Here is a 23,199-nt window from a genome sequence, read left to right as displayed (position 1 = left end):
TTACGCAACACAACTGCAATAGTTTCAATATTTCAATGATATGTTCGTGCAACGTTGCAGAAATCATAACATTGCATGTTATCTCACATTAATATATTTTTTATTTCCGCTACCCTGACCAGTAGACATTTAAGTAAATATATAGCAGATGGAGTTGAAAATAGATCGATAACGATCTGATAGCTTTAAAAGCTGTTTATAATTGTCAAATAGATAGCTGTTTATAGCTATTAAATATTAGTCTGATATCTGTTAAGTATTAGTCTGATTGTTCAATAGATATATACGTTTAACTGCGCTTCAATGGTACGCGAAGCGCTGCAAGTGATAAAAATGCTGAGGTGAATTCTTTCTAGCGCGACGTCTTTTCATATATTAGGTGTACAAATAAATTTTAAAGCGTTTTTAATGAAATTTAATATTTATTTATTAGAAACGAAAACACACTTAATTATCAAAATAATCTCCATCATTATCTATGACCTTTAGCCATCTTTCGGGCAGCTTGCGAATTCCAGAAGCGAAGAAGGTTTCGTCTTTTGATGCGATGAAATTATCCACCCATTTTCGCACTTCTTCAAATGCTCGAAAGTGTACACCGGACAAGACGTTTTGCATTGACCGGAATAAATGATAATCAGAAGGGGCTATACGCCGGGTGCGGCAGAACTTCCCAACCAAGAGCTAGCAACGTTTCCTTTACAGGTTTACCAACATGAGGCCTAGCGTTGTCATGAAGCAATTTCACAGGACGTTTTCCTTTGCCAGTAAATGGATTTCGTTCGATTTCTTGATTTAAACGGATCAATTGTTGACTGTAGCGATCACTGTTAACCGTTTCATTCGGATGGAGCAGTTCATAATATAGCACACCCTTCATGTCCCACCAGATGCATAGCATAACTTTACTGCTGTGGATATTGCGTTTTGGTTGATGTAGTGGGTTGTCCTGGATCCACATAATGTTTTTTCTTTTTAGGATTATCGTAAAAAATCCACTTTTCATCACCAGTCACGATTTTCCACAAAAAATATTTTCTATGCTGTTTATTGTACAGATGCAAACACTTCTCAAGACATTTTTGTTTTTTTTCACTTAATGCATGCGGCACTCACTTTTCTTCCTTCAGAATCTTTCCCATCTGCCGTAAACGAATTGAAATATCTTGAGTTACTCCAAGTTGCTGTGCAAGTTCGTTTTGTGTTTGACATGAGTTTTGATCGAGTAGTGCTTGCAATTCATTGTTTGTAACCTTCTGAGGAGCACCACTACGTTCTCTATCGCTAACATCAAAATCATCCTCTTTAAATCGCCAAAACTCACACGTACTTTTGGATACAACATTGACTCCAAGAACAAAACAAATTGATTCACATGTTTTAGCAGCGCTTTTTCCTTGATGAAATTCGTATCGAATGCAGTGTCGAATAAATTGCTTGTCGCTCGCCATTTTAAAACCATTTAATTTTGAAGTTAAGTTTCCAATTTTGTGAAGTCAATTATGTTTTTTAATAGTACACATTAAGCGCCACTACATATCAAAAGAGCGCGAAAATATTTAAATTCTAAATTTAAATTACACGTTAAAAAACGTTTTAAAACTTATTTGTACATCTAATATTTTTTGGCTGATGTATACGATTTTACTCGAGTCATTGTACATTTTATCGCTGATATTTATTGTGATAATCTATAATAATTATAATTGATGACCTAATTGTGACTGATAAATGCTGAATGTTTTAGTGATATCATTTGATCATGTGATATACTTTTCGGCTGAGGTGTAAACTTTTGACCGAGGCATTGTTCTTTTCCTTGGAATGGTATCATGTTCCAACGAACATCTTTACTATAAAATATCGCGCAGCCCCCGCTGTCAGTCATTTCCAAGTCAGTAGGTCAGTCAGATAGCTATTAGTGAGTCGTATAATAATGGAATGTATTAGTGATTTGTTAGATGTTGCAAGATACAAATACATTTATTGCTATTGTCTGATAGACAAAATAATCTGACGATAATCTGACAAAATAACCGATAACATACATAAAATAATAACAAACGTTGTATCATATATCAAAATCTTTTTCCATTGACGTTAACATTGCAGACGAGCGTCAACTGATAAGAAAATTGTAAGTACGTTTATGTATTATATATAAGTAAGTTGATATATATTAATGTGAAGCATTATGTGATAGCGTAAACTGCAATTTGGTAAAAGAAGTATTGTTATCATCTACGAAGTCTCGATGTAGGGTTGAGTGAGGCTAGTGTGTATTGTGACACTTCTTCTTTAAATTATTATAAATCTTCACACAATTATAGATGGATTAATGGTAAATGCTTTAAAACATTGTATGTTCATCTGGCTTAATAAAATTGAGTACTTATAAATCTTTGATGTATCTCGTAAATAAGAAAAAGATTACATTAATTACAAGGATGCAAGTGGCATGTAGTGCATTTTCGAAGGATAAGTTGAATCATGAAAATTGTTTAATGAGATTACATATTATTAAAAACATGAAAACATGTGTATGTTAATCAAATCATCATTTCATATTTTTATTACTTTCATCTTAAATATTATATAATAATTTGTAATATTCTTTTTAAATGCTTTAATTAACAAAATCAGAAAAATTAAAATCTTAACTCTTTATAATAATAATTAAATGTAAAACATGTTTAATCGTTAACACAGAATAAAAACATTGATAAAGACAGATTTCATTTAAGCAGTTGAGTTTATAAGGTTACATGAAATATTGACCCAACAAGTCCCATATTAGTTGATTAAAATATAAATCTTGAATTATATAATATATATATATATATATATATATATATATATACATTAATGATTGTCATTTTTGAAAAAATCTTAAATTAGCTAACAAAGCAACTAACAAATGTTGCCTTATTTGGCGACATCGCATCTGAATTATATCACATTATATATTATTTGGCAATGTCGCATTTGTATCATATTATATTACATTAAACATTGTTATTGCGAAACATGTTAAATATTCTTGAAATAAATTTCTTATATTGTGCTAACAAAGTCACGTTGAAACTTGCAAATTTGATGCAATTTGCGGTGTTAGATTATATTAATGTCATCACCGGTGCTATATGATGGGCATAAGGATTATAATTGAAAAGATAGCAACTGTATAGTATCAGAAATTTTTACGAGTCGATACTGCATCAGTTGCTCAGATTTGTTTTGCAGTGATCTCCAGCGCTATGGATTCATACGTTCAATACGAGTAGAGCAAGTAAGTATTTCAATTACATTTGTTTACAAAAAATTTTTCTCTGTATATTGCTTATTTGTTTGTTCTTCTTCATTATAACACGTCTTCTCGTATAATTTTGAGAAGAATATTCGCATTGACATCGACAGCATATAAATTTCTAGAGATTGGGATCTATTTTCTACGTGGAAATAGCCATTGGCGACATCCGAAGTAACCGCATCGTCCTGCCTCATGTTACGTGGACGTTATTCATCAAAAAACGGACGATATTGAGCGATTGGTGCAGTCGATTACTCCATTATCGTTAATGATTCAGGAGCTTCAAATTGAATTTGTTAAATTACGCGATGTGGACAATGTGAAATTATCATTATGTGATAAGTGTTTATATATGAAACCATCGATCGTGCTCTTCATGCTCGAATTTGAACAATGTGTAGAACACGTATATTGTGAACTATGCCAATACATGAATAGTGAAAAGTTTAAATATTTCGTGACTTATTTACGTCAAAACTGTATAAATAATAAATATGATGTTATAAATATTTTGAGATGTTATAAATTTTTTGATAAAAATTCATATATTGAATGCGAATTGATAAGTGTACGCTGTAGAGAGATAACATTGTATTATATAATATAATGCATTATATGAAACTAAATAAAAATAAAAATATTTCAATGTCCGTAATTATTTCTTCCTTTTTTTTACCTTATCTCTGCAGTATCGTATTACGCGCGACATCGGGCCCGACAAACCGCGCTTATTGCATAGTGCGTTTGCACTCTTCGAATCGTTAAAATGAAATAAAAAATAAAATATAATATAATATAATAAATAAATAAAATATTCCACATGCTAGAAAAATAAGATGACGACACATAAGAGGAAAAATGATAAGTATTAATGGTATGTATACATGGTAAGTATAGGGTGCGATAAGGACCATGCCTGGTGGTAGTGGTGGCGAGGACCGGCGGCGGACCGCGCCCAGCAGTCACCTGACCCCACCTGACGTCATTGCGACAATTTTCGGCACGATTATATTAACTCAATATTGAAAATCTTTATATTAGATCACATATGTGAGAGCACAATCAATACTAGAAATTAAAAGGCCTACAATAGTCGAAGCTGGATCTTTATTGCTTAAATAATTCAATCTTGAATTATTATATATACCATATATGTATAATACTTGCATATACATCATATTGTAGTCTTTCGAATTGCGCGCCGAATTGTTTTTTCCGGACTATAAACGCAATTAAATTACCCAGCAAACGAAAAATTATTGAAAAATGTTGAAAATTATTCATTGAAATGATGTCCAATCAAGTTTTTGAATTTTTTAAATACTTTTCTATCCGTAATTACATATTAGTAATTTACTTTTGGTATCTTATTCAATATTCAACGCAATGAACTAATTCGTTTAAATTTAACGCGCAATATTAAAAAATTATCTAACATGGGAGACTCACCAACTGCTAGTCACCTATCTTGGCAAGTGATATCTTTGAAAAGCACGCACCGAGGTGATGTACATAAGTTATTACCTCCCAAACAAAAACTCCGATATGATACACAGAGTGCGTAACATTGCGGATTTATGGCGACAATTTCTACACATAATACTACACAGGCCACGACAGTGCAGGTTATATTTGACAGTCATCCTTGCTGTGAATCTGTAATATCGTATACTCTGTATATAATATTAGAGCTCATACGGGAAAAAATGATTAATATATTTGTGGTTACACTGAAATGACTTTCATGTGACCTTGAAGGACACCGTGAAGGTCAACCTTGAAATCTTAAATGGAAACTCCTATTACATATTTCGATGTTATCAATTTCGATGAATCGTATTTTATAGTGTTGGAGAATGCAGTTAAGTGATTTTGCGCATAACGTTGGTTAACGGATTATACTGAACTACGCGATCGTGTATGATGAAACAATAGGCTGTAGTATTTGCAAGCACATTCTCTTTGTTGTCAAAGTCTATGCATATATCCATGGTGGCGCTCATAATGGATTCGTTTTATCGCGAGCAGTCAATGACAGCAAAAAATCCTTTCTCAAGAAATGAGAGCACATTGAGTAGCGTTTCGCAGTCGATTTCGTCAGCTTGAAATATGTTGTTCTTTCGACCGGTCTGCAGAGCAAAGAACGTATCACGGTTTCTCGAGCTGAGTAACCGTTTGACGGCCCATGAATGTCGTATTTGTAATAGAGGATATTCGTACAAATCCCACGAGCGAAAACTCATTCTCAGATAACGATTTCAGATACCGCTTTCCAATGTTCGTAGCATCGACATCTCTTTATCTCGCTCAATAACAAAGTGCATTCGCCATTGCACTTTGAATAATTCAAGTATCGGATTTGTCGCTAGATCTCCAATCAGACAATTGTTATTGTTGCGCGATCTTATCAATATCATCTCATGACGAGCGTTGACGACCACGCATTTGTAATTCTCGCAAAAGTCCAACAGCATGTTGAGCGGTACGCAATAAATAAAATGTCCTTCCTTTGTGTCGGGTCTAGCGTTCTATCCAGCGTTCAGCACAATCAAAGGTTTGATTTCATATGTCAGCGACAAGTAGTTCTTGATGGTATTGGTAACTCCAACGTTTCTGTTGCGATCAATCTCCACACTGTTGAGTTCGTATCGAATTTCATCAAATATAAGCACAACGCAATTATTTGCCAATACCGCTGACCTCTCTCTGTTCCTCAGTTTTCTTTCAACATATAGAAAGCTTTCAGCATAGCAGCGTGTATAAATCCTGTTGATGTATAGGTATTCTTATCTTATCGTTGTACTCAAACGTTGTATTGGCAAACTGATTGTACGTGTGAGTCTCAAACTTTACGATGCGATCGTCGAAGTTCGGATGTTTAGAATATCAGTCATCTCGAAAGTTGCGTACCGTGAACCCCAAAGATTAAAAAAATTTAACGTTCGACGGCTGAGCTTCATCTTTCAGATGCAGCTGGATGAGTGAATGTTGTCGAGCGGTGACGTTATCGGCCTAGTAAAGAATGCGTTATCTCTCTACGTGCACTCCGCTCCATTCAACACGAGCATTCCACGCTCGCGCTATCGCTGTCGTCGTCGAATTTATAATCTGACGGTGATCTCTTCTCTTTGAAAATCGTGCAATCGTGTGTTTTGATCGACAACGCGTATCGATCTGTAATGATCCGTACGATGATCGGCAAGTAAATGATTTGCGCAGGCCTTACCAATATTTTATATCCCGGCGGCATGCTCGATGAAAATTCGTGCATTGTGTATGCACCTTTGTCATTGCTGTACGCGCCCGCGATTACATTACACTCTATGCGGATAGCGTTTACGTTCATTATATTGATTGATACATCCGATTCGTTTCATCTTCGTGGTCGCAATATACGCTTTGACGAGAATCCTACCAGCGATCCGACGCTGTTGGACTTGTTAATTCTGTAGGCGCATCTAATCTCACATCTCATCATGTTGTAATTTGCGCGGAGCGTTATCGGGTATTCTCCATCCTTACCATCATTGGTGTCATTGTTGCTATTGTTATCACATATTATGTCAACGATTTCAAGTGCGTCACGGCGTGGGCGTTTCCATAAAATCGCACATTTCAAATTCGTTTATGTCTCGCACTTCGTACGAACCCTTGGGAATTGTAATTTTCGCGTCGTCCTTGCCAAAATAAAATTTATTGTTCGATTTGTTCACGTTCTGTGTGATAAGTTTCAAAGATCATCAGAGCTATCCCTCGTAGTCATCGTCACACAACTCTATGGCAGGAAAGTAGTTTGCCGGGAGGACACTGCTCCTCCCACTCAACGTAAGTGTCAAGGACATTACGGAAAAAGCGTTTGATGTATACTGAGATTTCGTGGCACCTCGTCAGGTTTTATAATTTCGTGCGCATCGATCGTTCATAGAAACCGCAAACACATCTGTCCACAGAAGTTCTGATTGTACGTCTGATAGGATGTACTCTATCGTCGTAACAGAGTTTCCGAAATATCACACCAGTTCCTTAGGCAATCGAACAACTACCGAAGAATTAAAATGAAACTGTCAAAGTACACGCGGTTGTTCTTCTTCGCGTTACAGAATGAGTATCTGGCCCTGTCGCATCCAGATTGACGATATCGCTTTCATTTCGACGCGCATCGCTCGTCGGTAAAGCGTTACGCATGAAAATACCTCTAAAGTACGGTACGCACATACGTCTCGCGAACACATCCAATTGCACGTTGCTAGTTGCACCCGAGGGCATTTTTATCATCTCTTTGGCGTTTTTTTTCTTCGCTGCTACACCCTGTCCGCGTTTATAGAGGTTGAGATACAGTCCGCTTCCGTATTTGTGCGGAGCGAGATACAGTCCGCGGCCCTTCGCATAGCGCGATCGTGACATTGCAGCTCCTCGAGCTGACTTCGCGCGGTTTTGCTATCGTTTACAGCTTTCGCCACGCTGGCCGCTTCGCCAACCAAAGACCCAAGCGCGCCCAACATTGGCAGGAACGCGCCGCTTCGCCATTGGTAGTGTTCGCTTTTTCGTTATCTTTTTCCTTGTCGTCTTCTTCTTCGATTCTTCGATCTTCTTCATTCCCATGCCGATCTTGGTCTTGGCTTTCATCGCTGCTCAGACAGTAGCAATGGCGGCTCTCTCGCTCAGAGTCGAATCTTTCGCTGTGACGCGACCTAGCGCTTTATCGGCGAGCGCCTTCTCCGCCGCGTGTCTATCGTTGCTCCGAAAATACACAATGTTGTGTTCTCGGCACGCCGCATCCAGCGGATTTATGCTAGTGTCACCTTTTCCTAATTGCTTCGTAATCCGAGTGCCTGGATCGCAAAACTGGTAGCCTGGGATATGTAACTCAAAAGGAAGCGCGTTTATCACTCGATTTAGCAGACCGCCGCGCGACGCCGATATTCATTACATTCCTTTATCTTCAGTGCCGGACCGTCAATGCGTCCACTGCTGCGACTGATTGTAGTGTTCATCGCAGCAACGATAGGTTCCTCCGGATCCGCTTTCACGTGTTTCGTATGCTTCTGTGTCCTACAAACGGTGGACATAATCATCGTACATGCGTAAGAGTACGATCTTCTGTACATACTGCAACTGCTCAGCACTCAAGTCCTGAATGTCGAAAGGATGATAGCGCGAAATACATTTTGTTACTGTGCGACTCACAGATTCGCATGCCTTTAAATAGGCGGTCGAGAGCGCACAATCCGTAGTATGAGCATGAAATTCGTATGGCAATCGCTAATAGTATGCGTCACGAATTGCGACGCAAAATCGCAAATGATGGGAGGCGGCGTGGAGAAGCGCAAGCACGACGAAATGCTGCCAAGTACTGTACGATTATTTGCGGCCCGAATTGTAGTAAAACAACGTTCTTATAAGCTTGCTCGAGAGTCCGAACGGCGTACGTTTCGATAACGTGTGTTCAAAATCGCTGCAACAAAGTATCTCGAAAGTTTGTTTACGTCTATTGACGAAATCGACTTTACGTTCTCCAACAACAGCGACATTGTTCCACTGAGAGAGGCGCGCCCAAATTCTATTTTTATCTTTGATGACGTGGCATGTAACAAGCGGGATACGGTGAGAGAATACTTCTTGATGCGTCACCACGATTGCTTCTATCTCTGTCGTATGCGAGGATACCTAAACATCTGCTATACGACAATGCGAATCTGCCAATCCTGTTTAAACAGGATGGTACCAACTTGAAACATATTTACAATGATCACGTGAATACCGATATGTCGTACGATGAATTTTGCGCATTGTGACTGTTGGTGACAAAAATATTCTATTTCTAATGATAGACAAGGACAGTGACGGGAGAAAAGAATTTAACGACTTCGATACCATAACGTGGGCAATCGTTGTCGATACTTCGCTAGAGACGAACGTGGTTAATGTGTGCAAGTGTGAAAAAATCGCGAAGGAAATCGAGAAGACGAGCGATCCGCAAGAAATATCGCGCTCTAAAGACCGATAGAATCGAGGAGGACATTGCATTGGACAGACATTTTAAGCCTATTATCAAACCGCTACGACAGATCGTTCACAGCCCCGTCGTGTGTGCGATAAAGAGAGTTGCGCTACAATGACGCAGTCTCTATCACTAAGCGCGAGAGGAAGGAAGAGAAGGAGAAGGAGCAGGAGCAGGAAGAGAACGAAGAAAAGGGTAAGAAAAATAGCGTAACATTCGAACCCTCTACGTCTTTGCATAAATTCGATAATCGATCGCACGATCGTATACAGCCGATAACCTCCATACCGAGTACGAAAATCATACGTAGAGTCGTCCGAGAACGTTTTCGAAATGATGAACGACTCTCTAGCGACGAAGGTTCAAAATCGGTTGCAAACGTCGGAAGGCCGAGAGGCGTCGCGAGCCGGCTTGGGCCCGCTGGGTTAAAAGTACGTCGAGGCTATCCTGCGGAGAGCGCGAGGAAAAGAGGGCGATATAGATGACGTATATGGTGTTTACTTACACAAGGATGGATGTTTGGCAATAAACTTTTCGATGTGGATGAGACGGACAACATAATTATCGATGACGTACGATACGCTGGTATATGTGATCTTTACGAGTTGATTTTCAAGAGAATTCCTGACGATCTCCTTTACACGGAAGATGATATATATAAGTACAAGAGGATGCTACTAGAGACGAACGCGCACAAACGCAAGCATCATTCGCAGGGTTGAACAACGGGGATACAAGTACAAACATGTAATCGCATCGTTGATGTCGATCAAGAAACAGAAGAAATATGGAAAGGGATTATCTCACGCAATGGCGCTGAACGATAGCGCGATTGATTACGTGTATGATTACGTTGGGACGATCCTAACGAGCTAGTGGATCGTCTACGATTACTCGACGTTTCACACCGAGTGGGCAACAACGCTCAAGATAACGAGATGCTGTCGATCATCGAGGAACTTCAGGAAACCGATCTCATTATAAATTAAATTGCGTATGCATGAAATGGGTCAGTCGAGTTGTCATTAAGAAAAAAATTTTTTTTGTTTCTTGTATCGTGCGTATTACGCGCCGAATCAGAAAAAGAAATTCAATGAAAAGAGAGAAAAAAATTAGCTCCGAGAGACGTCGGCTCGTCTCTCGGAGGAATTATACGTACCAGCGAAAAGAAATTTTTCGCGAAAGCGCGTCATAGTCCGAGGATATAATTATCTGTGGCAGGCTGACATCGTCGAGATGCATCCATACTCACGTTTCAATAGAGATCATCACTACATATTCACCGTCATCGATATATTGAGCAAACACGTGGGCCATACCGCTCAAGAGTAAAGGTGGAAGCGAGATGGCTGAAGCTGAATCGTTGAGATAATTCGAAAGAGATGTCCAAAAAATCTATAGATTGATATGGGAAAAGAATTTTACAACGTTGACGTGCAACGGCTCTTGAAAAAACACAACATCAATCATTATTCAACTTATTAATGAAGGCATCAGTCGTCGAGCGATTCAATCGCACATTAAAAAACGATATGTGGAAGATATTTACACTTAACGAAAATTATGAGTGGATTAATGCGCTATCGCAGCTTATATCAGATTATAACACGCGCAAGCGAACGATTGATATGTCGAACAACGACCCGTCGACGTTGCTCCCGCGATCGTTCAAAAACACTTGGACACAATATACAGCAACGTAAAGATCTGACGAAATTCAAAATAGCTGATTCGGTACATGTGAGCAAATATAAAACCGTCTTCGAGAAGGACATCAAATTAAACCACTGAGGTGTTTAAAATTACATACTGATCCCATAACCTATCTACTGCGGACCGCGGAAAATCTATCTCTGGAGCGTTCTGTAAATATGAGTTACATTTCGCAGCTTATCCGGACGTCTCGTGGAGAAAATATTGCGCAGGAGAGGAGACGAGGTTTACATAAAATGGTTAGGCTTCGATGCATCGCACAATTCTTGGATACACAAGGATAATATAGTTTAATTCATACAAACTGTATTTTCATTAAAAATGTATTTATTTTAAACATAAAAATATATATAAAAAATATATGAAATTCATAAGATGTATAAAATGTTTATTATTTATATCCATCTTTTTCAATTTAATATATAAAAAAATCTTTATTTTTTACTATAAATGTAATACTATATACAATAATTATTTAGGGTTATACATTTCAATAATATAATACATTTCAATAATACACAACTTTTTTTATAAAGGTATTCGATAATGTCCCCATGGTAATGTTTTGGTTGAATTCGTATGACGTATCATTTGTCGTCGTACGGACAGAGCGATTTTCGTATATCGTATATACTTAATGTAATTTTGATCTTATACATGACTATTGACGCGTCATTTCAATTTCATTTAAACATCGGGTGTAATCATCGAATGTTATAGTTCGCGCTATGATGTTACTTTGATACCCTTTTAGTGTCCTTTTTACCATCTACTCTCAACGCATACATTTTCGCTCTGAGTCCAACGAATTCAGTCATTATTGCGCCATTATTTTTATCTTTCATTAAGCCTGGCACTTTTTTCGCAAGTGGTATACTATACACAATATCGATAGAATAATCACTCGTGTCTAATCTAGTGATATCGCGCTTCATTTGTTCATAAACGTTATCACACTCGATGCGATGAGGCTATCAGTGTCTGTGTACATAATTTCATATTTTTTGCGATACAGTGGTAACATATACTCGTGGTGAAATTCATACAAACAGACCTTCGATATATCAAGTATACACAAATTCTATGTAATCGCGAAATCATAGTGATTGTGCAAATTGCAATACGCGATGAATCTTTGTAACATGAAGACCGTGACGTATACACTGCTGCAAGTTGCGATAATGTATAATGTGCGTAACGTTTTTTGTCATACACAGTCGTTAAAAGTTTATCCTGCTGCTTGCCAGGTGGTTTATCACGCATTGGACAGAATGGCAGGTCAACGTGCTCGTCGTGCAAATGGTCCAGATATTCTAAGTCGACTTCAAGAACATAACCTGCGAACGAATCTTGAGCAATCGCGTTAACGTCAAAGTCCAAGACGTTTTCGACCCATCGAAATTTGGGAAATAGCAATGGTTGACACATCACCTATTCATATAGATTATTTACATCGAAGTACGTAGAAGGTTGCGACAGGTCATACGACTGCATATATTTATTATTGTCTCGCGCGTACCTGCTGGAACATTGACTAAGACTGTCGCGTATACCGCGCTCAATAAACATCACCATATCGATATCAATATGGAGTAATTCGAAATTTATGCGTGTATATTTCAGCATAGCGTTCCACGTAAAACCTGATAAAGTATAATAATACGCAGGATCGAAACAAGTAACTTCCAATACATTTATCGCGAAAATTTTCAAATATGTCGGCTAACAGAAACACGTCCATTTTTAAATATAGATTGTTGTATTCACTCAAGGTTTGAACAGAAAACTTGCCATACTTTCACGGCGTGCGTAATCGTTTTCGGATATAGTATCAAGGAACTGTAGAATGATTCGCGCGTGATAAATGCATATCCTGCAGCTTGCACAATCAATGTATTCGTATGGAAAAATCCCTTTTCGTGTCAGGAACTCGAAGTCTTTTTCGGACAAATTTTGAAATTCATTGTTGTAATTCATTCGAAGTTCAGTTTTATTGAGGAAGGATACTTTATCGAGACTGGTACTTAAAAATTTATAAGAATCAATGAACCGTAATTTTATGTTATTTCGCGAATCTGATCTTCCAGCGGTATCTTTAACATTTTTTGTAAATGATATATATTTTTCTTTTGTTATTGGTAATAAATCTATACTACCTTCATATACTGTAGCTATTTCTTTGATAATAAAATGTGAGTCATAGCCTGAAAAATTGTGGAAAATTATAGGAGTAAAATATGAGTTTTTATAATTTAAATTGCATTTTGAATGCGCGGGATCCCTGTAACGACTGGTTAAATGGCAATGATCGCTTACTCAATTATCGTCTAGCGCGAAAGGCTTTTCGCACACGTAACAATGCGTCACGCTACGCAATGTCTCCCTCTGCGCTTCATAAAGTTTTCATGGGGATTAGCTGCTAAAATTTTTTTTTACGTAATGTGCTAAACTTCTCAATTTTTCGTCGAACCATGAAACGCAATCCGGATTGCGACGAAATCGATATTTTGATAGCGAATCGTACGAATAGCGCACATAGTATCCTATATTAAATAAATACTTGATGATGTTGATACGTGCGCGTAGATGCTTCCTGATCGCTATCAGTTTTCTCGAGGAGCATTCTAGATCAGCGTAAACGACAAATGGAACTTGTTCCTTTCTATTATAGTTGTTAAAACTCAACCACTTGTCGTCATCGCTCAGTAGTCGGATAGCGCAGTCGTTTATCACTCGATTGTCATATCTCCTTTAAAAAAAAAAGGATAAACGATCGAGACTCTTTTATTAAGGGAGGGAGACATTGCGTTTTAATATTCATCGATTTCGATAGCAGCCAGATGTTGGCACTCAATTAATTATGAAACTTGGTCGTATTTATTTAAAATAATTAATAAATGTTGTTTCTAAAAAAATTACATTAAAAATTACATTCCATATCTTGGCCGAAAAACGGTTGGAGCATATACCAGCGAATAGCCTTTGTAACACTTTTCATTTTACAACTATTTGTTTTTCATATTGTTTTTGGTTCATAGCAATATTCTTTTTTTTGTAATGTTTTTTGTTGTCTTGTACGTGCAGTCCCCAAAATCCGTGATGTCTTACTGCCACTCCGCATGACATCATACCCCCACCTCCGAAGAATCCCCCGCGTCTCGCATTTCCCTTGGAATTCCCGAGTTAGAATTCCCACAGCATTATTATACTATTGACAGGGTATCCATGAAATATGTTTATTTATCGATTTAATTCAAATCTAAGGCATTTAAATTGACGCGTTCCTTGTAATTTGTGACTCCTATGTTCCGAAATTTTAAGGGGGGAAACCACAGTAGAGCACGAAAAAGTAAATATATTTTCGGGAATTTTTTTTGGCTCAATGAAATGATCAATCAAAAATTTGTAAAATAAGCATTATAATATTATGAATGAAATACAAATAAGAATTTTTTCATACATTTTTGGTACAAAATGGCGGCTGTGCCGCACTTGTGCGATGGCGCCTATTTTTGAAGGAGGGACCATGGGCGGACATCTAGAGTCCTTAATTTTTGACCTGGAACAAAAAATGACAGTTTTTTAGGTTCTATATATCAATAGCTATGGAAGTACGTAGGATTTTTTCGATATATTAATTTTTCGCAAAATGGTGCACGTTTTAAGGAAAACTTGCAAATTTAACAAAAAAAAACGCCATAAAATTGTTGATAAAAAAAACCATGTAATATAAAAAAAAATCCTACGCACTTCCATAGAGAAAGGTATTCTGAATATACTGTCAAGATTTATTCTTATTACTGTAAAGATTTATTCGAGTTATGTGTCCGCACAGTTTAAAAAAAGTGGTTTCGAGAAAAACGCGTTTAAAGTTTTAAGTACTGTAAAATCATATAATATTTTTATATACCTCTAATCTGCGATGCCTGCGCCATACAATTGGCCTTCTTCATCTATCTCCTGCTCTTGTTTAGCCTTTCGAATTGTTTTCAGATCGATGCGGGCCTGTTTTGCGCCCTCACTCAAAGATCGTTCCGCTTTCTGTATGCGTTTCTCATCCAAGTCCATGCATAGTTCGTGACTTTTTGGGCCAATTTTCATGCCCATGACCTGGATTATATGTAAAATTGATATTAATCCGTCATTAAAAACACACGAAGCGATGTTCGTAGCAATGTCGATGATTATTTTGCCGGAATTCGTAGTTTTCGGAGCCATCGCCCACACTGTCGAGTTGAAGCTCTCATTGCTGTTTTGAGTAAAACCCCCGATGCAGCGAGTGAGAAGATCATCCGTAGTGAATTGTTCGGCTTAATTGCTTCATAAACTATATCAGACATTAGTGATTTGTGCGTATAGGTAGCCAAAGTGTTAGAAGATTTCGCCCTTTGCCACGAGCACCATGAATTTTCTCCAGTCGGGCAATCGTCGTATTGGGGATGATTATCCGTAGATATTTTGTGAAGTAATGTGGTCCATATAGCTGTCTTCATTTTTTCGACTGATTCGCAATTTCTACGAATAGCTAACCCGAAATATATTGACAGTTCGTCGATCAGTTTGCCTCTCGAATGTCAATTTTCAACAATTGACATTCGGTTTACTAACGTTACACACGTGTTCTTTGAATGTATATTACATATGGTGATACCTATAGGCATTCTTAAGTACTATAGACTTTTCGGAGGGAAGTTCCTTCTCCATCGACTGCCATTATACCTGCTCCCGTACTCATAAATTACAGCGCGCGTCGGAATCACAAAAGGCGCTCGGAGCATACCTGAGAGGCGTTGCCGCAGAATGGAAAATTTGGGTATTCCGAAATTTTTGCGGCACTCCATCTTTTGGTATGTTATTCTTAAGACCCTAAAGCACCTTATGAGCGAAAAAAAATTTTTTCGATTTTTTCAAACTTTTACTGTGGTTTCCCCCCTTAATTTTAAACGGAAGGTAAGTTTTAACTCTGCGACACCAATATAAGGAATATCTTATGTAACTGACAGCGGTCTCTCATTAAAAATAACCGCCTGGACGTAACATGTTTTATGTAAAACTTCTTTTTCTGTGAAAACTTTTGAAATTGCGCGCGGAGAAAGCTTTTAAAAAAATTTTGAAAAATTTTCTATTCTGAGTCAAGCGCATTATAACAAACATTTTACAATTTTTTTTCCATAACAATGACTTGACTTTAAAATTAAAAAGCATTTTAGAAAAAGTAAGTTTCTATACAATGAAATTTTACATAATAAGAAAGTTCGATATTTTTGCAAGAAATCATTACATTTTTTTAAGCTCAGAAGTTAAGCCTTCCAAATACTTTTATATTTAATTTTATCTGATGATGATTGATCAAACTGCAACTCTGAAAGTAAGACAAAAATGTGCGCGAAGTATCAATTCTGTCAGAAAAAAAACAAATGCAGATGTAAAGATCTATCTTTACGCTTTATTATAAAATGGGTGGACAAAAGCTTCTCTGTGATTTTTTCATTTTAAGATATTTGACTTTTCGTGAATTGCGACAAGTGTTAATAACGAGGTGTTTTTTAGCAGTTTTACGATTGTATATTCATTGTATATTTCTTATAAATATTTACATTTACTGTATAATACATTCGTTATCATTTTTTTATACTAAAAATATTGTTTATTTAGTAAATTATAATATAGCTCTACTGTATCACGATATATGAAGCCAAGATAAATAACATTACAAATTGTACTTTTATAAAAATTTTTAAAGACGTACATAACTAGATATATTCTAGCAAAAGACTTTATAAAGAAATAAATCAACAAAATATTTTTTAAGTAAAAAGCAAAGAGTTTGATGTTCATCTTGTCTACATAAATTTTAATTTTTATAATTATTAATAATAAGCATCCAATATTAATAGCAAGCTTTTTTAATAATATAATTAAAATTTACAATCGCACAAATTTCTAATATTTTTATCATAAATGAAAATTTCATAATTTTTGGACTTAATATATCTCTGTTTTCAGAATACATAAAAAAAAAATTTTTATGATATAATAGATATTTCACTAATAGTTGGATTAACTGTAAATATGATTTAATGATTTATCCAAATGTTTTATTGATAAAATATTCTTAAATTGTTTTGCATAAATATAATTTGTCTGGCCGTTTAATGTCAATGAAACATAACTTTGTCTCTTAATCAAAGTAGTAGTTAATTGATATAAATAAAAATAATTAAAGTTTGATTAATAATAGAAAGGAGAATGTTCAAAAATGGCTAATTTTTGCCCAAAATTTATAAATAAAAAAATAGTATTTTTTGATTATATTTTAACTTCTTGATTACAGTAAAGTTACAAAAAAAAGTTTATTTGTAACGTTTGGAGAATGCTTCAAAAATTGAGTTATGTGAATTCGAGTATGAATGTAGCATGGACAGCGTGCGAATCCACTAGGGGATTCGAATTCTCAACAAATCAAGAAATTTTCATGCGCTTGTTGCTCCTTTTCCAGCAAACTGAGGGTGTTTATTATCGAGAAAACCTTTTGTACTACCATTCGGAACCAGCATTAAATTGTAGTTCCCGTATGTCTGTACAATATCATTGCGTGCAATATCACGGGCATACCTACAAGAATAGATCCCGACTTTAGGATGCTGCGCATCGAATAAATTCATTATGTTCAATTTTCAACGTATTCGCTACGAACTATTTAATAATTTTATCCTATCTAAGTCGTTAAAATTTATAAAAAACACAATTTCTTTTATTTATATCTTTTTGGGAAAAAATCGGACACACACGCTTTATATATACAAAATAACATCTTTTTTATAATATATAAACACATAAATGAATTACACAGACCGACATGAATTTTAATCCAAAAACAGCATATAATCTCTAAGATTTTTGTCATGCTAAAATCAAATCCATAGCCGAAATTACTCCATCATGTCAAATTTCCAAGATATGTTAACCTAAAAGTGCTAAAAAGGCCTACTTCGAACATTTTTTAAATTTCTCGTAAAAGTAATGTGATGGAGAAATCTGGGCTGCGAATTCGAATTTAGCATTAAAAAATCTACGAAAATCATATAAATGAGCCAACACAGTAAAATAAAAAAAAAATATAATGCGAATATATTCACCGGCCTTCATTCAAAGTGCCTCCAGACGATGTGGTCAACGTATGACAAAATTTATAATGAATGTAGTCAATATTTAGCGAATGTGTGCCAAGTTGGCATATATAAACGATATTTATATATGCCAACTTGGCACACATTCGCTAAATATTGACTACATTCATTACAAATTTTATATATGTCATGTATGTGTATAATATCTGCTAATGTTGTCATACGTAGCGCCTTAATGCGCCCGTATCAAACTACGTATTGACGATTACAATTAACGGTTTGCCCAGTCAAACTTCAACTAATCACAATGTAGCAGGTCCATCATAATTGATTGAAATACCGAGCAATCGTAATCATCAATGCGTAGTCTGATACTTCCCTAAGGCCGATAAACATACTTGCAATATATCTTTCTTTTTTTCATTCTATCGTGTTGACCCATTTATAATCATAAGTAATTTTCGTAGATTTTTTTCATATTGAATTCAAATCCCCAGCCCCTATTTCTCCATTATATCTCATTTACAACAAACTTTAATCTAAAAATGCTCTTTTGGTATATTTAGGTTAGAATATTTCGGAATTCTGACGTAATGGAGCAATTTGGGTTACGGATTTAGTTTTAGCATGCTAAAAAAATTATATTTATAAAATAAATCTTTACATTTCTAATATAGATAACACAGGTCTACAAAAAAATTTCTTTTTTTGACCCAGAAATGACAGTATGGTATCCAATATGTAGTGAAAGTTTTTAGCATGAAGGTCTTTAGCATACTGTCGTTTCTGGATCAAAAAACGAAATTTTTTGTAGACCTGTATTATCCATATTAGAAATGTGAAGATTTATTTTATAAATATAATTTTTTGCAGTATAAAAAAATAGTAAGTTTTTAGAAATAATATTCTTCTAAAAGAAGACATTTCTAAAAGGAGACATAAACATTTTATAATATATAGCTGTCTTTTTTTAGTGAAATAAGACCAACGAAAATAACAAAAGCGTATTTATTGGCGGCGGCTTACTGTTCGACATTTGGCGGTACAGGAACATTAGTGGGAACTGGCACAAATCTTACTTTCAAAGGAATCTATGAAAGTACGTTTCCAGAGGCTGAAGGAATTAGTTTTACAAGTTGGATGATAGCGTCTTTTCCTCAAATGGTTGTAAATTCCTTCCTCACCTGGATGTATTTACGAATCACTTATATGGGATTTTTAAGACCACGTAGTAAGGACGCTCAAAGAGCAACAATCGGAAGAGAAGGTCTAGCTGTCACAAATCAAGTAAGAACATAAGTATATGAAAAACAAAAATAATGTTCCTTAAATTCTAATATACATATATAATTCTCTCTCTAATATATCATATTATACATATTATATAAATAGTATTCTTGAAAATTATATATTGGGAGTACAAATTAGTTCGGTCCGTTTTTTTGTGTTCAAAAATGCATTTATTTCAAAACAAAATGAATGAACAGATTATTATTAACAGATAATTAAAGTATTGGCCATCGCTGGACTATTACTTTTTCTCATCTCTCAAGCAATTTTCGAATTCTCGAAAAAATGACTCGTCTTTGGAGGCGATCCAATTTTGGAGCCAATTTTCAATTTCTGCGAAAGAAGTGAACCGGTGACTTGCCAAATCGTGCTGCATCCTTCGGAACAACCAGTAATCAGAAGGAGCAATGTCCAGAGAATACGGCGGGTGCGGTAAAACATCCCATTTGAGCGTTTCCAAATATTTTTTTAGGACTTTTGCGACATGAGGCCGAGCGTTGTCATGAAGAAAAATAACTTTATCATGTCTTTGCTCGTATTCCGGCCGTCGTATTCCGGCCGTTTTTCTCGCAATGCACGGCTCAAACGAATCAATTGTAGCCGATACCGATCGCCCGTTGAATGGAATCGCCAGGTTTCAGCAGCTCATAGTAAACAACACCCTTTTGGTCCCACCAGATACAGAGCATGATCTTCGAACCATGAATGTTCGGCTTTGGCGTTGATGTTGAGGTCAATGGCAACGATTGACCGGGCTTAGCGTAGTATTTTTTCTTCTCGGGGTTGTCGTAGAATATCCATTTCTCATCTCCAGTCACAATCCGATGCAAGAAACCTTTTCTTTGTTGTCTTTGAATCAGCTGTTCGCAAGTGAAAAATGGCCTTTCAACGTCTCTCGGTTTCAGTTCATAAGGCACCCAATTTCCTTGTTTTTGAACTATTCTTATGGCTTTCAATCGTGCAGAAACGGCTTGTTGAATTACTCCCAATGATTCTGCAAGCTCCTCTTGCGTTTGACTCTGATCTTCTTCGAGTAATGCCTCTAATTCTTTGTCTTCGAATTTTTTTGGCTGTCCAGAGCGAGGCTTGTCTTCAACGCTGAAATCTCCATCCTTGAATCGTCGAAACCATTCCCTATATGATTTATCAGTTGGAGCAGTACCATAAACTTCGACAAGCATTCGATGGGCTTCAGCTGCATTTTTCTTCCAATTAAAGCAGAAAATTAGAACCTCCCGCAAATGCTGCTTGGTTAACACAAAATTCGACATTTCAAACACAGTAAAAATCAAGGTTTTTGTATGAAACTCAAAGCGATATAAACTGAATATTATTAGCAGATGTCTAATCTCTCTGAAAATGCCAAAATCAGCTGTCACTATGAATCAACAGCATGAACACATTCACAACAGCCGGAGTCATCTTTGGGAGAAAACGGACCGAACTAATTTGTACTCCCATATAAATAGAATGGGGATTTTTCCGAATTTCGACATTTTTCAGCTGCAATGTTGATAATATTTTTGTTACGACTTAGATAGTAATAATAAATCAGAGGAAGTCGAAAAATATATAATTTTTCCTTTCCCCTCCCCATGCGTACACTTTACAACGCAAAGCGAGGGCCACCCAATATTAAAATATGAGTTGGATTCTAGCCGGACTTTTGATTAAAATTTTACCATAATGGTTCAACTTGACGTAAATGGTCGCCATCCCGTTTCTCCGTTATTACGAGAAAGGTAAATAAGCTGTGCGCCCTGGAAATTATATTTTTGCGCCTCTGATAAACTAGTTGCCCTCTTGCTATGGAATGCTAGTACTGCTCTCTTCAACCGGATCCTTGATCCGACGATACACTTTGGTGTGGATGCAGGCACTACGTTGGATTTTATTTAATAAATTTATTTCGCTTAGCATCAAGTTTCATTTAATTACCCTTGTATTTATTACACTTATGGGAATTGAATATAGGATTTGTGTCAGAAGAACTTTCACCAAAAAAATACACTTAACGTCTGCTTATTCAAACTCAACATAAAACTGTCACTAAGCTATAACGAATATGATCATTCGAAAGAATAATAAAAAATACGTGCAATCGGGCAGTACGATATCTTCGTGTATATACGTTCGTGGATATAACCTCGTCACTAATAAATCCAACTTCGAACTAATTGCTCGATGTTTATGCCCGAATCGCTCTAACACTTATAATCGTGTACAGAATCAATGTTTGTGTGCCGAACAGGGAGTCGATATATCCGCACGTCCGCGATATTCACTACGCATAATGACACAATATTCGTAATTTTATTCGTTTGAGTGGAAAGTCGTGTTCTCGTGTTGTTCCGATGCTCGCAGAAACGATTATAATTCGCGATTTTGTCATAATTGACGATGGAGATCTTGAGACATAGCAAATTTACGTAATACGCCCGAATTCGTAATTTTTATGCATAACGATCCGTATTCTTTGATCGCTGCTCACGAACTCCTCGTGTCATAGCCGTTCAAACGCTGGGGTGTTTCTCCTTCTTGCCCTCTTAAGTATCTAGTGACTTATCCAACTAATCCAAATTCAACCAAATGTTTTTTGACTGGGGCATCATGACGGCGATTCCTCTAGTCGTCTGGATCGCTTATCTACATGACAATTATTTTCACACGGACCGTAATTGCTCTGGTTCAATCTACTCAAAATAAAACACATATCTTATTAGCAACTCTTCGATCACTCTCTACTGTCATCTAAAATCCTTTTATTAAATATTTAAAATGGGAATAGGCAAAGGAAAGTAATCTTATACCAAACATAAAATTATATAAAATTTTTCCATCAATAGTACATTAAACGCAAATAAACTATAAAATGATCATACATGTTTATTACAACAAAATATAATTAAGGTTTTATAATCTCTTAACTAAAATTAAATCTCTCACATAAAACCCTGTGATTAATATTATCTGGATTTTGACAGTTAATGTCAAAATACAAGAAATACAAAAGCTATTTCCTTAATTAAATATGCAATCGACCTTAAATACGACAAAACTGTCCCTTGACTTAAGTTTAAATCTAAAATTAAAGTCATTATAAACGTAAACGCAAATTATGATCTGTCACCTAGGGCTTCTAACCTCTATCAATCACTTCTGACCTTTACATCTTATCTATTAGGTGTTGGAATTAATTCGTAGCGTTTTACAAGTGATGGGAAGTACTTTCATTAATGTATTTTTTAATGCTCATGTGAAATAAATAACATTCTTTCATTAAAAAACGCTACGAATTAATTCCAACACCTAATAATAAAGAGAACATATGATTCTATCTTCTATATATTACTTTCGCTTTCTTCAAAAAAATATAAAAGAAAATATAAAATAAATAATATTTCTTACACTTCATGCTATTTACGTTCATCTCAAACAAATGAACTGGCTCAATCTATTGTAAACCACAAATATAAAACTTAAAATAAAATATCAAATAGTATAATTGTTGTGTGAACGTAACCTAAATGCCACTCGAGTTAGAAGTTACGTGCGCTGTCTCGGAGGTTGATCGGATCAGGCTGAGAGAGACAAGGCGGATCTAACGCACGATGACACAGATACACAAGCAGACGCTAGAGCAAACAGTCGAATATGGCGTATTATTATTTGATCCCCGTTAACCATAAAATACAAAGGAAATACCATTACAATAACTATAAATCAAGATATAAACTTAATTACTGGTTTGCTTA

General features: G+C 36.0%; 1 long non-coding RNA gene across 1 annotated transcript; it reads right to left on the bottom strand.

The window, feature by feature from the left end:
- Positions 1 to 14,426: 14,426 nt before the first annotated feature.
- LOC147909004 (uncharacterized) lies at positions 14,427 to 16,207 on the bottom strand. Its single transcript, XR_015545747.1, has 2 exons — positions 14,935 to 16,207; positions 14,427 to 14,583 (listed from the first exon to the last, which is right to left on the bottom strand). It is a non-coding gene; the product is annotated as an uncharacterized LOC147909004 (long non-coding RNA).
- Between the last annotated feature and the right edge of the window lie 6,992 nt (positions 16,208 to 23,199).

The sequence above is a fragment of the Acromyrmex echinatior genome, chromosome 7 (assembly GCF_024713525.1).
Source record: "Acromyrmex echinatior isolate Ae372 chromosome 7, ASM2471352v2, whole genome shotgun sequence".
Classification (NCBI taxonomy): domain Eukaryota; kingdom Metazoa; phylum Arthropoda; class Insecta; order Hymenoptera; family Formicidae; genus Acromyrmex; species Acromyrmex echinatior.
The sequence above is the reverse complement of the archived record's forward strand: the minus strand, read 5'-3'. Positions and strand labels throughout refer to the sequence as shown.